The 16,441-nt window shown below is 37.2% G+C and overlaps 2 long non-coding RNA genes across 4 annotated transcripts; both read left to right on the forward strand.

The window, feature by feature from the left end:
- The first annotated feature begins 1,070 nt into the window (after window positions 1–1,070).
- On the forward strand, window positions 1,071–2,277 carry LOC112181551. The gene is made up of 3 exons (XR_002928946.2): window positions 1,071–1,494; window positions 1,810–2,023; window positions 2,200–2,277. It is a non-coding gene; the product is annotated as an uncharacterized LOC112181551 (long non-coding RNA).
- An 11,246-nt stretch (window positions 2,278–13,523) lies between these two features.
- LOC112172968 lies at window positions 13,524–16,228 on the forward strand. 3 transcript variants are annotated; one of them, XR_005804614.1, is made up of 5 exons: window positions 13,524–14,310; window positions 14,410–14,621; window positions 15,153–15,216; window positions 15,326–15,424; window positions 16,151–16,228. It is a non-coding gene; the product is annotated as an uncharacterized LOC112172968 (long non-coding RNA). The 3 variants fall into 3 exon arrangements; XR_005804623.1 differs by having other exon boundaries at window positions 14,410–14,532; XR_005804615.1 differs by lacking the exon at window positions 16,151–16,228 and adding an exon at window positions 15,629–15,702.
- The last annotated feature ends 213 nt before the right edge of the window (window positions 16,229–16,441 follow it).

A 16,441-nucleotide genomic window follows, 5' to 3' on the forward strand; every position in this document is an offset into this window, starting at 1 on the left:
CACCGGAGTAATGACGCCAATGAATAACGCCATAACGCCATAATGTGGAGTGATGGTGATGATGAATAACGCCGGAGTAATGACGCCAATGAATAACGCCATAACGCCATAATGCCATAACGCCATAATGCCATAACGCCATAATGTGGAGTGATGGTGATGATGAATAACGCCGGAGTAATGACGCCAATGAATAACGTCATAACGCCGCGATAAGGAGCAATTGCGCTATTGAATAGCAAGTAGCGCCACAATGCGGGGCGATGGCGCTATTAGATAACGCCATAACGCCACGATACGGAGGATGGCGTTAATGAATAGCGCCATAAACGCGGAATGATTGTGATCATAAGAACAGTTATCAAAATGGAATTTAAAACCACTTACGGTGTAATTTCTCATTCACCTATATAAGGGAGGCTCAACGTCCAGGTAATGCATCTGATTCAGACTTGTTTTACTCCACAACTAAGAAACATACTGACTTAGGCATCGGAGGGTTTTCTGCAGGTACCCCCCTTCTCCTCTAGCGGACGGTCAAACTCTAAGTCAACGCTCGAAGGAAGCTTCTCGATTGTTCCCGGTTAGCTCCCGCTCCAGTCCGCATTAATTGTTGGGTCAAACTCCTCAACGGAATTTTTCACCTCCAACAAAAACCCTCTAAGATGAGGAAAGCTAGGGAACTACGTATGCCATTGAAATTGTCCCTGGTTATAGCTTCATAAGAGTGACCAAGTCCTCAACAATTTATTTATTTATTTATTTATTTTTCACAATTTTCAAAGTTAAAAACACATAAATTTCATTAAAAAACTTTGTCCTAGATTTCAATGTTCCATCAATTGGAACACATTTTAAAAGTTATGATCTATGAATTGTAAGTTTATGGTAAAATATCATTACAAAAAAGAATTCCAATGGCTACACTAATTTGCGTCGGCGTATAATTGCCGTCGCTAAAACCTACTATTTTGCTACGGAAAAAGCAGTTGCCGTCACAATTGTGTGAAATATTTGCGACCGTATTAATTACCGTGGCCACTAGTCGTGGTCAGCCATTGTTAGTCTACTTCAGCGAGAATAGCGGTAGCAAAATTTTAACAGTTTGCCACTGCAAAGTAGCTGCCGTCGTGTTAGGGTGGTTTATATGTTTCATTTCTCATACTTTGTATTCTTTTAAGATTTAACAACATCTGAACGATTTTATCTCTTGGAATCCCTCTTCTTTCTTTCTCTGCTCCGCCCTTTTTCTTCTTCAAATCCATGACTCCGTCTCGAACCGATACCGATAAGTACTTTCAGATTTCCTCCTCTTTCCATCACCTCCTTCAGCTATTTTCCACTCTCGATCTGTCTAATTCACGGCGGAATGCAACGCCCTCCAAAGGCGCCAATTTAGGTCAAATCCGGAAAGTTATCATAAGATCTACTAACCAATCGTTCATCAAAAGCGTCCTCTAGAAAACCCAACAAAAGTGTGAGAAAAAGGAAAAGGTTAGGGTTTTGATTTGATTGGGTTCGTTTTAAGTTTCTGTTAATTTGATTGGGTTTTTATATTATGTGAACATTCACATAATCTAATATCAAATTCTGGATAAGATAGGTTAGGTTTTTGTCTAATTTTGCTGATCGAAAGAACTATGAGCTCCCTTTGTAACTCTACTTTACTTTTTGCCAATACATGTGGGCTTTACTCTACATCCTCATCGCTCTGGACTTCTTCAATCATCAATATTTATGTTCTTCCTGATTAATTCCAGTTGTTTTCTTTTTTGAGTTGGAGTTAATCTGAGTATTCTGGGTATGCAGGGATTTTGGGCAAGTTGATTTCGATGCCTTGGAGCAGTTTGAGAATCCCAATTTTCATAGACTCGCTCCACACCATCAATCTCTGCAACAGAATCAAGCAAGTCCTGGCCTTAGTCAATTGCCCTCACAATTTTTCCCTTAAAGATCTCCTCAGACCCGACTGCAATCGCACTGAGTATTTTCTTAGTGCAATTATCAATTACCATCTTTATAGGTAATATTATTTTCTCTAATTCTTCTTCTTCTGTGGGAACTATGGTTTTTCCTCTTTTCAGTTTTAGGGGTAAGTGAACATGTTCATAGATGAGAAACTTGATGTTAACTTTTTACTTTTCATTATCAGAGAAACAAAAGTAAATCTACTCACCGAACTTATGAATCCATTAACAGATATTGAGGAGCGGCACGAATTGTTACAAGTATATCATATATATCTTGTAACAAACTAAAGGGTTCACTATATTCCAGTTACAGATTCCATTTAATGTTTGGTGTCTGAAGCTTGGTAATTGTATTTTACTAGGAGAAGAGATTTGTAGATGCAAAATGAGTTCAACGTAATGGTGGTCAGAAGTTGGAGCTGCACGATTTTGTACGATGGTGGGTTGTTTCTTTTTCTGCAATCTATATCTAGAATTGTAATAATATTGGTGCATATATATTTTAGTCAACAATTCATGTTAAAAGTTCAGTGTCTGAAGCTTGACATATTTTTTTTGGTAGAAGCTACAGGCTCTATAGTAAGAAACCTTACATGTCAACTATCAACATATGCATTCCTCCAACCACTAGTCTGTAGGTAAGCTAGTCATCAAATATAGACATATACATAATTAAATGCAAACAAATTTTTAAAACTTTATGTAATGTCACTTTGGCTTGGCTTGTGTTGGTATACCTTTGGGTTGAGCATGAATTAAATGCAATCAATTTTTAAAGTTTCTGTAAGGTCAAGTTTGCTTGGCTTGTGTTAGTTTGTCACTAGCTATCACTGCATTTCTCACAGTTCTCTAGTGTCTAATGAAACTAAAAATGACTTAAACTTGCAAGAATTAATGATACGTTATCAAGCTATGCTCATCTTAATGTGCATCTCGGTGACAGTATTAGGTGTTTATCAGTTGATGGTAACAATCATGAAGATTTGGATATCTATAGTTGTAGTATATACCTTTTACCCAGAACCTTGTTTCTCTTTATACGCTTATGACTGTGCAAACAATAATAGGATGATGATGCAAAATATCACAGCAAGAAAACCACAGCACACGAACACAGAATTTTATAGAGGTTCGACAAAAACTTTGCCTACGTCCTCTGTGTGATCTCTCTTGAGAATCACTAGCACTATAGAGAATAACAACTTGATTACAAGTACTTATTGAAATCCCTATGCTAATCCCTAACCTCTTTGCTAGATCTCTCTATCACCCTTGGCTCTCCCTGCCCCTGTGTTTGTATGTTAACTGAGATCTCTCTTTGATCTCTTCTCTGATCTGAGGACACATTATATGAGCTCCCTGCAGCCCTATTTATAGATTATAGGTTCTGGTTACAAACATGTCACATTAGGATTCCTAAAACTATTAGAACAAGGAAAGAGAGCTAGCTTTCCTATTCCTAACTAGAATAGAACTTACTTTCCAGGTCTAAATCTATAGGAATAATTCTTCCTATTCCAAAAACCATTAGGATACTAGAAGAATTCCTGTGCGCACTAATCTTCATTTACCCATCTGGTTTTGCCTTGAATCCTAATCAATTTAGGCATATCAATGAGCCAAATTCACAACAATCTCCACCTTGGTGAGTTGATACCAAACTGATTGCTGCAACCTCCCGGATATCTTGTACTTCTTGAAGTAATCCTGGAACCTTCAAGAACCTTCACCTTGGCAAAAGTCTATTTGCCTCAACACACCTCAAGTGAGGAGGTGCTCCACCTCAATCTCAACATGCTGTAAGAATGAGCAAGTTCAAGTAACACTTGAACTCCTCCATGGCAATGATCCTGGTCAAACAATCTGAGACATTCTCCCTTGAATGAACTTTCTCAGTTGTTATCTTCCTTGTGATGACCCAATCTTCGCTGCGATGATCATGAACATCAACATGTTTCGTCCCTGCTTGAAACACTTGATTCCTTGTCAAATTGATGACCATATTCTTCACCACAACTTCTTGTTGAATTCCAAACTCACTTATTAATCCATTAAGCCATAATGCCTCTGCGGAAGCTTCTGTTAGTACCATGCAATCTACTTCAGTGGTAGACAACGTCGTAGCCGATTCCATAGTTGTTCTACAGCTCACTAAACCTTCACCACAAGTAAAAACATAACTTGTTGCAGGTCTTGTCTTGTCTATGTCTCCTGCCAAATCTGAACCCTCAGGACCAGCAATGCATGCTTGATCTTGTTGTCTTTCAAACACAGATTCATGCTCCTTGGTGTCTCTCAAGTAATACATAATCCACTTCACTGCTTGCCAGTGTCGTCTACCCGGATTCACCATATACTTGGACATAATGCTCAATGCTTGAGCTAAACCTGGTCTTGTGCAGATTCTAGCGTACATAAGACATTCCACTACTCTTGCATAAGACACATTCATCATCTCATCTAACTCCTTCATAGATGATCTCTGCACACTCAACTGGAAGTGTGCTACTGGTGGAGTAGACATGGGTTCAAATAATAGCCCTATTTTTCCCGCTTCTCTGTCCCTCCTTATCTTCACTCCTAGGATCTGTTGTGCAGCTTCTAGATCCTTTATGTCAAATTCCTTCCCTAGTTGTGTCTTTAACTTCGGAATTCTAGACATATCCTGACATGTAGTCAACACGTCACCCAAATAAAGTAGCAATAGTAAAACCATACTATCCTTGAACACATGATGATAAACGCAGCTATCCACTGGTGAGATTTGGTCATAATCGACCTTTACTTTCTGCGAATACTCCTTGGCCAATACCTGAGCTTTGAATCTCATGGCTTCCTCATCATGCATTCCTTCCTTTTTCCTATAAACCCACTTACAGCCAACCTGATTTCTTTCTATGGGCTTAGGAACCGACTGCTGAACCAAGTCCTTCTGTATGGACTTCTTCATCTGTTCTAACATAGCTCCCCTCCAACTTTCCCGTACATCATTTGCTATAGCTTCCTGATACGTGGTTGGATCTTCTGGACTGAAACTTAGAGCATACTTGTCCAATGCTATGCTTCTCTGGAACTCCTGCCCAAGTGACTGACGAACCGAGTCGTAGGTTCGCAGTGCTAATTGCTCCACCTGAGCTTGTATTAATGACTGTTTTTGTTGCTCTAAGACTTCTTCCTCGATAACCCTTTTATCATGCTCCACCTGCTCAATTTGCTCCACCTAAGCTGGAGTTTCTTCCATGATCCCTTTGGTTAGAGGAACTTTGGTTGCTTTCTCTACAACATCAGTCTTCTTTTTCACCTCACTTGTCTTGACTTCATTGAACGGCATTGTCTCCTCATCAAAAATGACATGTCTACTTAGAACCCTTTTCTTGCTGACAATATCCCATAACTTGTAGCCCTCTACTCCTTTCTCGATACCGAGAAATATGCACTTGCGTGACTTTGGCCTGAGTTTGGTTCGCTCATTGTTGGAAATATGAGCATATGCACTACTACCAAACACCCTTAAGTTAGATTAGTCAACTGGTTCTCCAGACCATACCTCCTCTGCACACTTGAAGTCCAAGACTTTTGATGGTGACCGATTAACCAAGTAACACGCATGGTTAACTGCATCTGCCCAAAACGTGTCCGGTAATCCTGCATGCAACCGCATGCTTCTTTCTCTCTTCAAGAGAGTTTTATTCATCCTTCTAGCAGCCCCGTTTTGTTGGAGATTCTCTTTCACCGTGAAGTGTCTTGTGATTCCTTGATCCTTGCAAAATTGTAAGATCCTTTTCATTCTATATTCACTGCCACCGTTACTTCTCAAATACTTGATTTTTCTGCCTATTAGATTTTCTACCTCTGTTTTCCACTCCTTAAACTTGGTGAAAACCTCGGATTTCTCCCTCATAAAGTAGACCCAAATCTTCCTCGAAAAATCATCTAAAAAAGTAACAAAGTACTTGAAGCCTGTCATAGCCCTTACTGGTGCCGGGCCCCATACATCTAAGTGAATATAATCCAGCAATCCTTTGCTTTTGTTCTCACAATTTGCTAACTTGAATGCCACCTTTTGCTTCCCAAGAATACAATCCTTGCAAAAGTTCAGTTTGCAAACACTGATACCTTCTAGCATACGTTTCTTGTGGAGTTCTTGCATTCCTCTTTGACTCATGTGCCCAAGGCGATGATGCCATAGCTCAGTCTTGTCTTTTACCTCAGTAGACATTGCAACTCCACCTATTATTGTAGTCCCTTGAAGCTTGTATAAGTTGTTAGGTTGAATGTCGCCCTTCATCACAACAAGTGATCCCTTGAGAACTTTGAGTCTTCCCTCTTCAGAGCGATACCTATATCCGGCCTTGTCCAAAGTACCCAAAGATATCAAGTTCTTCCTTAACTTAGGAATATATCTGACATTCTCCAGCGTTCTAACAACTCCGTCATGCATATTGATTTTCATTGATCCAATACCTAGGATCCTACACGATGAGTCATCTCCCCTAAAAACGTGTCCACTGCTACTGTGCTCAAATGTGTCAAACCATTCTCGGATTGCACACATGTGGAATGTACAACCGGTATCCAAAATCCAATTTTTGAAAGCATTTGAGCTAGCTGCTACCACAAGGAGTTCACCGTCATCTTTATCTTGTTTGATGACTATATTGGCTGTGTTTGAATTCCCTGCCATCGCCTCTGCTCTCATCTTCCCTTCTCTGCAGTTTCTTTTCAAGTGGTCGGTAGCACCACATTTGAAGCAACCTTTCTTGTATTTTTGTTTGGATTTTGATGTACCCTTGTTACCAAATTTATCCTTCTTACTCGTCAACTGACCTGTCTCATTGCCTTTGACATGAAGGCCTCCTTGAGAGCTTTTGGTCTCCCTACTCATCTTAAAATAAGATTGAATAGCTTTGGTAATCTCATCGTACTTGAGAGAATCCTAACAGGAAACGAGTCTGGTGATGAAGTGCTTGAATGAAGCTGGTAAAGATCTTAGCAGCATAAGTACTTTCTCCTCATCTTTATACCTCACATCCACCTTTGATAAATTGGCAACACAAATCTGAAATTTATTCAGATGATCCTGCAGATCCCCGCCTTCTTCCATCCGAAGACTATAGAGTTCGTCTTTCAAGAAGAGTTTATCCGCGTCAACCTCTTTGACATTGTCCAATGTCTTACTGCTGTCCATATTCTCACCAATTTGAACCTTACCTGCGTAAACCTTCTCGAGATAATCCCAGGTCTCTTTGCTATTCATATTCTCACCGGCACTAGCCAATACATGAACCAATACATGATCAGCAAGATGTAGCTCTATAAAGCTCCTTGCCTTCTTGTCCATCTTCTGCCAAACCTTGTCTGCCATATCAGCTGCCTTATTCTCTATCCCGAGAATAGCCTCATACAAACCTTGTAGAATCAGGACACTTCTCATCTTCCTCTGCCATAATGTGAAGTTATCCTTCCCATTCAACATAATGGGCATCACATTGCTGCCTGCGTCTGCCTTGTCATCTGCCATCTCAGAAACACCTTGAGCCTAAGCTCTGATACCACTTTGTAGTAAATATGCACCTTTTACCCAGAACCTTGTTTCTCTTTATACGCTTATGACTGTGCAAACAATAATAGGATGATGATGCAAAATATCACAACAAGAAAACCACAGCACACGAACACTGAATTTTATAGAGGTTCGACAAAAACTTTGCCTACGTCCTCTGTGTGATCTCTCTTGAGAATCACTAGCACTATAGAGAATAACAACTTGATTACAAGTACTTATTGAAATCCCTATTCTAATCCCCAACCTCTTTGCTAGATCTCTCTATCACCCTTGGCTCTCCCTGCCCCTGTGTTTGTATGTTAACTGAGAACTCTCTGAGATCTCTCTTTGATTTCTTCTCTGATCTGAGGACACATTATATGAGCTCCCTGCAGCCCTATTTATAGATTATAGGTGCTGGTTACAAACATGTCACATTAGGATTCCTAAAACTATTAGAACAAGGAAAGAGAGCTAGATTTCCTATTCCTAACTAGAATGGAACTTACTTTCCAGGTCTAAATCTATAGGAATAACTCTTCCTATTCCAAAAACCATTAGGATACTAGAAGAATTCCTGTGCGCACTAATCTGCATTTACTCAGCTGGTTTTGCCTTGAATCCTAATCAATTTAGGCATATCAACGAGCCAAATTCACAACAATAGTAACACTGAGGAGACGTCTAGGCATTCACTTTATAGCAAATACTTATAAAAAGAAGGAACAAAAGAAAAGAAAATGTTGTGCTCAAATAAACAAAAATAACTGTGACAGTAAAGGCTTTCAAAGTTTAAAGGTTCACCAATCATCATCCAAAATGTCATACCATTGTACTTGATTATTGGACAGTAGAGGGAGGGATTGTGCTTGATGAGAGATTTGCTTCAGGGATTTAGTGACTGGGTCTAAACTTGATTTCAACTAGTTGATAAAAAAGTAGTACATGTTTCTTAGTTTTCTCTTTGATTTTTGCCCTTCCATTTCATTATCAGTCGGCCTTTTTAGCGGTTTTTCTTTTAGGTTTTCTATCTGATAAAAGAAAATCATAACTGATGTCTTGTGATGCTTCTATACAGATATTTCGTAAGGAGCCATTCTTCTATGGACATGATAACTACGATCAGCTTGTGAAACTAGAAAAGGTATGTATGCCGTTCACGAATCTGTCTTGTATATTTGCCTTTATTTATCTTATATGATCAATCTACTGCCTCTGTCCTGTTCAATTGCTTCCTATGCCATCACTCTCCTAGCAGCAATCAGAGTTTAGTTGATTTATGAAGGCATAGCAATAAGACCAGCTAGTGAACTACTCACACTTGCAGAATGCTGACTCAAAAATTAAAAAGTAACTAAGAGTTTGATTATATGCATTTATATGCGTGTAATTATATCTAAAACACTATAAATAAGCAAATCTCCATGTCAATTAATATGTAATTAATCCATTTTTATTTACTTTGTAGAAAATAAGCGGAATTGCGAAAACGATATAAAATTGTGTGAAATTGGAGCAAATTGGAGTTTCCGACAAAAGGACTAAATAGTCAATGCGGGTCAACTGTGGTCAGCACCATTAAAGGAGCGGAATCCAATTATCTCTGATAATATGTGTGGAAGTGTATTGAGAAAAGAGAAGAAAGAAATAATGGGGAAACCGGAAAAGAAAGAAAGAAGAAAGGTGAAGAAAAGAAGAAAGAAAAATAATAATAAAAAATAATAATAAAAATTCTGCTGTGCTACATCATAATGACATCAGCATTGGCATCATATCTCCATCTCTTTTCTTCTCCCCCACGTGCTACCTCTTCTTCTTTCTTTGTTTTTTCTTTTTCTTTTCTTTTTCCTCCCTCCTATCCCATGCTGCCACATGTCCCTCTCTATTCTTCCTTCCTCTCACACCAGCCACACACTCAATTAAACCTAATCATCCACACCCATATATATGCCCTATCCTCTCACCTCTCTCTCCGAACCCCTCTCTTACCCAACAGTGCCCCACCAAAAACAGGGCAGCCCCTTTGGGCTGCTCTTATTCTCTCATCCTTCTCTATTATTTCCTTCTCTATTATTTCCAGATTTTTGTTAATTTTATTTTGAGATTTGAAGGATTTACTCACCCAAAGCTTTAAGGATTTATTAAAGGGCTCAACCTCTACAATATTCAATATTTGGGTATTTTGTGGGAGTTGTAATTCAAGACTAGTCATACTAGCTTTTTAGCTATTTGTGATTATTCTTGTTTTCTCCTACACTTCTCTACTCTTTGCTATTTAAATTTTGTAATCTTGATGTCTATACTTATGGGTTGTGAGTAATTTTCTTGTTGGGTTTTAGGGTTGTGTCCCTAATCCAAATTTTGTGTAAAAGATGTTTAATTTAATGTAATGATGCAATTTTCATATGATGGATGCTTATATCTATTTTTGTTGGGTTAGAATGCATGTCTAGGAGCCTAGTCAACTCTAGGGTGTGTATTTTGAGCATGTCTAGGACGGAGTTAGCGGCTTGACCCCCTCTAATTCCTAAGCTAGAAACCTTCAATTTCATATTCGAGGGGTTATAAGCATGGTGATTTACACCCGTTGCGTGATTGCACGGGCGGGTCGCTTAGTAGTCTAATTCCTCGATCTCTACGCCTCTTGATGTGAATTAGTGACTCTTGAACCGGCTCTAATTCATGCCAAGTGAGTCCCTACGGCCCTTGAACCGGAGTAGGAATACCATGAAAGGGAATTTAGGTCCTTGAGCCTTGAACCGCCTTGGATACGACTACCGCCAAAATAGGAAATATGCATCTACATTAGATTAGCTTTCGACACATGAGATTTGGGTGAAGGAATCTCCCTAGCACCCGACATTCCCATTTATTTGGTTACACTTTTATTAATTTATTTTCATTTTTATTAATTGCTTTACATTCTGTTAATCTAAAATCATCTCTCAAAATATTGAATTTCGACTCATTGTAGATAATCATCACTAGGTTCTTAGTTTTGATTAGGTTTTGGTGAAAATCAAAGCCGAGCATTGCTAGGGCTTGGTGCCTTAGATTAACATTTTTATTTATTTTCCTTTTCTTTTCTTTGTTTGCTAAGTGTCTTTATTTCCGATTACCCAAGGATTGTGGGTTAGCCACTAATCCCCGTGGTACGATAAACTTTGGGCATAATATTTCCCTATTTTGACAATAATACGTACGCTTGCGTAAATGTGTATCAAGTCAGAGTTCGAGTGAAATATTGAATTTACAGGTATGAACAATATCTGTGTCATGTACATCTCCCATTGATTTTCTAGCTTTTTTTTTCCTTCTTTAATGAATGCTTGAAGATTTCTAACTTTCTTTTATAGGAGGCTAGCAACAACACTAGAATAATTGGTACGTGAATTACATAGATCGAAGAAGATTCCTACAAAGTTTATCTTGAAGTAGAGGAAAATAACTAACTTAAAAAATTTAATTATCTTGTAAACTTTGGTAGAAGCTTCATTCCTTTTTGTATAGCTTTTATCCATAAAAAAGAAAAAGAAAAATGGCATGTAAATGCTTCATTCCTTTTTGTATAGCTTCTTATCCAACAATAAATAAATAAAATAAAATAAAATTGGCATACAGATCTGCATGCCAATTTTTTTTTTAATTTAAAAATACTACCTTTGCGACGGCATTTTTGCCGTAGCAAATTTCTTTTGGCGATGGCAAAAAACTTGAGTAGCGATTGGTGTAGTCGTCATTGGTATTTGCGACAGCATTTTTCAGTCGCAAAATTCTTACGACGGCAAATGGTTTGCCGTCGCTAATAATCTTGTCACGGTGCATTTGCCGTCACAAATACTATTGGGGACACCACCAATTGCGTCTGAAGCATTGCCGTAGCCAATGCTCTTTTGTGACGGCAAAAGAGGCTTTGGCCACGGCATGACGCTGTGGCACAAAAGAGGCTTTGGCCACTGCATGACGCCGTGGCTGTTGCAATTTTTTTTTGTAGTGTATAGTTTCAAGAAAATATACTGTTAACAAAGTTTAACATGTTTCAATATGATCTTTAGAATGTCATTAAGAAATTTTTGACGAACTTTTTTAATGATTTTTAAAAATCGAGAAACTATCAAATTTAAGTGTAAGTTCGATACAAGTTTTGACTAAGAAGAAACACCTCGAAAACTAATCTGGACTCTTCCCCATGTAATCTAACCAGAATCCCTTATGAAATTGTTGAATTGAGTTTGGAGGGAATTTTATTTTACCCGACCCGGCTAAGTATCGGTTTAGCCCGGGTAGAAGCAATTAAAGCCTAAATTGAGTTTTATACCTCCAATTTTATTTTACCCGACCGGGGTAAGTTAGAAGCAATTATACATATACTAAAGTTAGTCGCACTGTTCATAAGACAGTGAAGTGGCGGTTTTACCCCGACTTTTGACTAAAATTACAATTATATCTTCTTTTTTTTTACATTTCTGCCATATCCTTTCAATATATATATATATATATATATATATATATATTTTATAGGAGAACAATTTTGTTTTGTATTTGTAAATTTCTACAAATCATGGAAAAAGTTTATTGTTATTATTAACAACAAAACAAATCATATTCTAAGTACCGCCGATGTTTTTTAGATTACGAGTATTCATCTATTATGTATGAAACTTAGAATTCAACCCGCAACATCACGTGGGTCAATTTGCTAGTAATTAAAGCCTAAAGCCCAAAAGGCCCACAGTGAGAGTGTTTTTCTCATTCATATTTCAATGTGTTCTTCAAAATATAAGTTCAGGAAGAAATTTGTGCTGAAAATTAGCTAGATACTATATACTGTGTTTGGGTAACTTTGTCTACCCCATCGGTTGGATAAATTTTCAACGGTTGAGCTGTTAATGCTAGAAAATATGAAGAATTAAATAACCCCTTTTGGGTTGAGTTCAAATATGATTTTTCATGTCTTATCTAGACCCTTGAAACTTCATTTTTCTGGTACATGCATCGGTCTTCTGTTCTTTTAAGTTGTTTATTAATCACCTTGTCTTTCTGTATCAAGATGAATTTGAGAGAGAACTTATAACAGGTCAAGGCTTTGCTATCTAATTCAGTAATTCTTATGGGTTAGATTTGCCAAAAAAAAAAAATCTTATGGGTTAGTAAATTTAGTAGAAGAACTGTAGAATTAGTTGTGTTTGCTGATGTGACATCTATATATGTCCCTCTTTATCTATGGTTATAGTATAAACCTTTGTTAGGGTCTTTTTGCTTATCAATGCCGAAGCGCAGCCCTTCGATTTTATAAGTAGACTGTAGGGTGTTCGTAACTTGATAGCTCCCCATGTGTTGATGAGTTTTGTGCATATGATAAACAGACATACATTTATATGCATTGAAGAATTTTGATCATCATTGAGTGGTACATTGGGTATTTATTTTACTAATTTTGATTCAAGGGTGTGTATCCTTGGTTCTTTACCATTTTAGTTTGTAGCTAGGCTTAAGAGTGTTATTTATGACTCTTGACTGATTGTTACATTTAATATGTGACTTCCTGTTGTTTGGTATTTTTGAGCATGGTTTTTTCTGAACTGTTCCTTTAAAGATTGAAACTGGAGATGAGGCAGCAGGTCTTGGGTGGATCGGCCACCTAGTTTCTACGACTCATCAAGTTTATGGTCTCATTGTGTCATATAAAACCTATTATTGTATCTGGTTTCGTTCTTCTGAATCCGATGGTATTTTCAGGAGAAGATTCTGAGCAAAATGCTTCAATTGCAACTGATCGATCCAATGGGGATCGGGACCTATTGTGTACCGTGCTTGAGGTAGGCTGTAAATATTCATTTAGTTAGTGCCCTTTGCATCAGTTCTTTTAAGTCTCAAGAAGATGTGCCATTGATGACATTTTGATCTCCATTGCAGCTTCAGATCAATGATATGTGCTTTACGGATGCCGAAGAAATGGAGCAGGACAATGACAGTTTATGGCCTTTGTCTTCTTTCTCCTATGCAATTTTTTTTCCCCCGAATGACTGTTTCCTACAAGTTGATTTGCTAGAGAGATGATAGGTTTTGCTTCATGATGTAGATTTGCCTATGCTGTGTTTTAAAAAAAAACGCATGAATGTAAAACATTAGAAAAGAAAAATTATAGTTGCATGTAAACTTTCGATGAGAAAGAGGCAAAGATCATATGGTATAATTAATAAAAATTTAACACACTGAGTATAACAAAACAAATACTATGTATTACTAAACCATCCTTTATGACATAAAGTTGACCTCATCTTAAAAGTATAGAAAGAACTCTTTACCTGAAGAACTCTGCAAAAGTCCTCAAGGTTGTTAAAAGCATTGGAAATAGAATTTCCGATCTTTAAAAATTAGGAACCGAGAAATTGCGTCCACAAGGACGTTGAGCCTTTAGAGCAGTGGATTGTAGCTGCCCATGAGGGGCGCGGTGCAGTGAATTTGCATAAACTGTTATAGAAATGTTGGCAACAGAAGCGTCAAATGGTTTAGAATTTCTTGAATTTGGGTGGCACAGTCAGTGAATATATAACTGTCAATCTGTTCATACTATTCCATCTGATTTTTAATGTTTGGGATGACCTTTGGAATCATTTTATCTAGATTTTTTTAACTTATATATCTTTCAGTTTTTTGTTTTCATTGTAATAACATAACATTGTCTGCATTTGCTAGGGGTTTCAATAAACAGGAACGGTAGGTGGCAGTATTGCTTCGATCATTAGGTTCTGTTGTTTTCTGTTTCCTTGATGCAGTTGCCCTTCTCTTGAGGTAGAATTGGTTATAACTCTTGCCTCTAGCCCTTTTTACTTTGGATGGTTATTTACTGTTGGACCTTTTGCTATGTATTTATACCTGTCTTATTTGCAGGAACAACGTTGACAAAGGGGAGGCATTAGATAACTTGGATATCATATATCATATTTGTTCCTTTATTTGAAGGGTGAGTGGATTCTAAATAATGACAAATGGTTATGGGAAGTTCTTTGTTAGGTCATTAGATTAGCCACCGCGAAGTTGGAATCTGTTTCGCATTTAGATTGAGGCTAACCTGTAATCTTTATTTGCAGAAATTTCTTTTGGTATGAGGCATGCTTTTTGGGATCGTTGAGTCCTTTGAGTTTTTGGGTTTCCTATGTTTGCATTAGGAGATGATACCAAGGCTTTTTTTGCACTTGATGGATATTGACTAATTTGAATGTTGATGAATATTAATTTGGTGTTATGAGTTTCTGTTTTGTTATAACACACACTTGATGTATATTTACTAATTTGAATGTCTGTTCTTGGATGCATATTATATTTTTATTAACTTCATAAACTTGGTACATTCACTTTGATACTTAGAAAAAATATGTGTGATTTCTGAATTCCTTGGCTTGGTCAGACTGAAGGGAGCCATGTTGGCATAGGTAGGCTTTGGGTTTAGTCTGTCCAAGAGGTGTGTTATCTTCTGTATCGTTTTATAGTAGGATTTACTATTATTTAAAATACCATATTCTTAACATACTAGAAACTAACATGTGTTTTTCTTGATTGGTTCTGCATGTTTCTCTATTTGTTAGCGTTTTGGAGTCTTCTTTTTTGTCTTCTAAGTCACTGTTTTGTTGCAGTTGAACAAAGATGTAAATGGAACTAGGAGCACTGGAATAATTGGTGATAGAGGATCCAGAGAAAGTGAGTGCTCATGTTGCATATCTCTTTTTGTGCTCATGTTTCTGTTTGATCAAAATCTAAATTCGCAACCGTCAATCAGATTAATGTCCCAATCTCCTTTGATTTACAGGTCAGGTTTCAGTCAATCACCCCAATCTCCTTTTCAAGCACAGTTGCTGCCCTGTTTTGGCATAAGTCGAGTGCAATAGAGCCTATACTTAATATCCAGGTAACCTTCAGATTCCATCAAAAACTAATTTGATGAACTTTGCATATGCTTTTTGGCAAAACCGGAAGGAGTTTGCTGACTTTAACCCTATATGTACTATCATCAATTGTGATCTTTTGTGTAAAGGGTGATATTCGATATATTAATGCAAACATATATCAAGAGTAAATTGGATGTGCTTTATTTGTTTGAATGTTTCTCTAGGTTGCAGTTATTGTGGTGTAAATGATGTTATATACAGCAAGACAAGCATGTGATATACATATATATATGGGGAGTAAACATATAGATATATGTATAGTCTGCTATTGCAGAGGGAGATGGATAGCTTTGACAATTGTACAAAACGACTTCAATCACTGGATTACAAAAGTGCATGTAGAAATTGTTCCCCACGCATCCCACTTCAATTTTCACCTTTTTGTACTACTGTCTTATTAATTTTCACGTGCTTTAGTTCTGTTTGAATCAATTTTATGCATCTCTGATTACTGGAAAGTGGAAACATTAAAATTGAAGATGTATAAACCATATCTTCTACAATTTCAGCAATCAAAAGAAGCATTAGTTTTTTTTTTAATCAAATTTTAATTGAGATAGAACAACTAAAGTAGAAATTGATATCGCTTCAAATATTGTTTATCTATCAAAACATACAAACATCAAATTACTCTTGGTTGGAACAACTTAACAAGTAGTTGATATTACTTCTAATGTTCATGTCAGGGATTCAAGGGAGGTTCCATTGAAATCAAAATTCCTCTGTCTCTTTCTGGATAAAGGTCTTTGCTTCCTCAAACTAAGTTATTTCAGTTGAAATTTGCATTTTTTTTTTTACTTTTTAAAAAAGATGATCAAAGAATTTTACTCCTACCCCCATAGTGATTCGAACATTTGACTTCGTCATTAGGTAGTGGGTGCTCTAACCACTGAACTAACACCACTTATAAGTTAACTTATAATAGCAGGCACATAAAGGCTATTATCAAGATCCACGTATTTTGATTAACTGATATA

This window comes from Rosa chinensis, chromosome 1 (genome assembly GCF_002994745.2).
Source record: "Rosa chinensis cultivar Old Blush chromosome 1, RchiOBHm-V2, whole genome shotgun sequence".
Lineage (NCBI taxonomy): Eukaryota > Viridiplantae > Streptophyta > Magnoliopsida > Rosales > Rosaceae > Rosa > Rosa chinensis.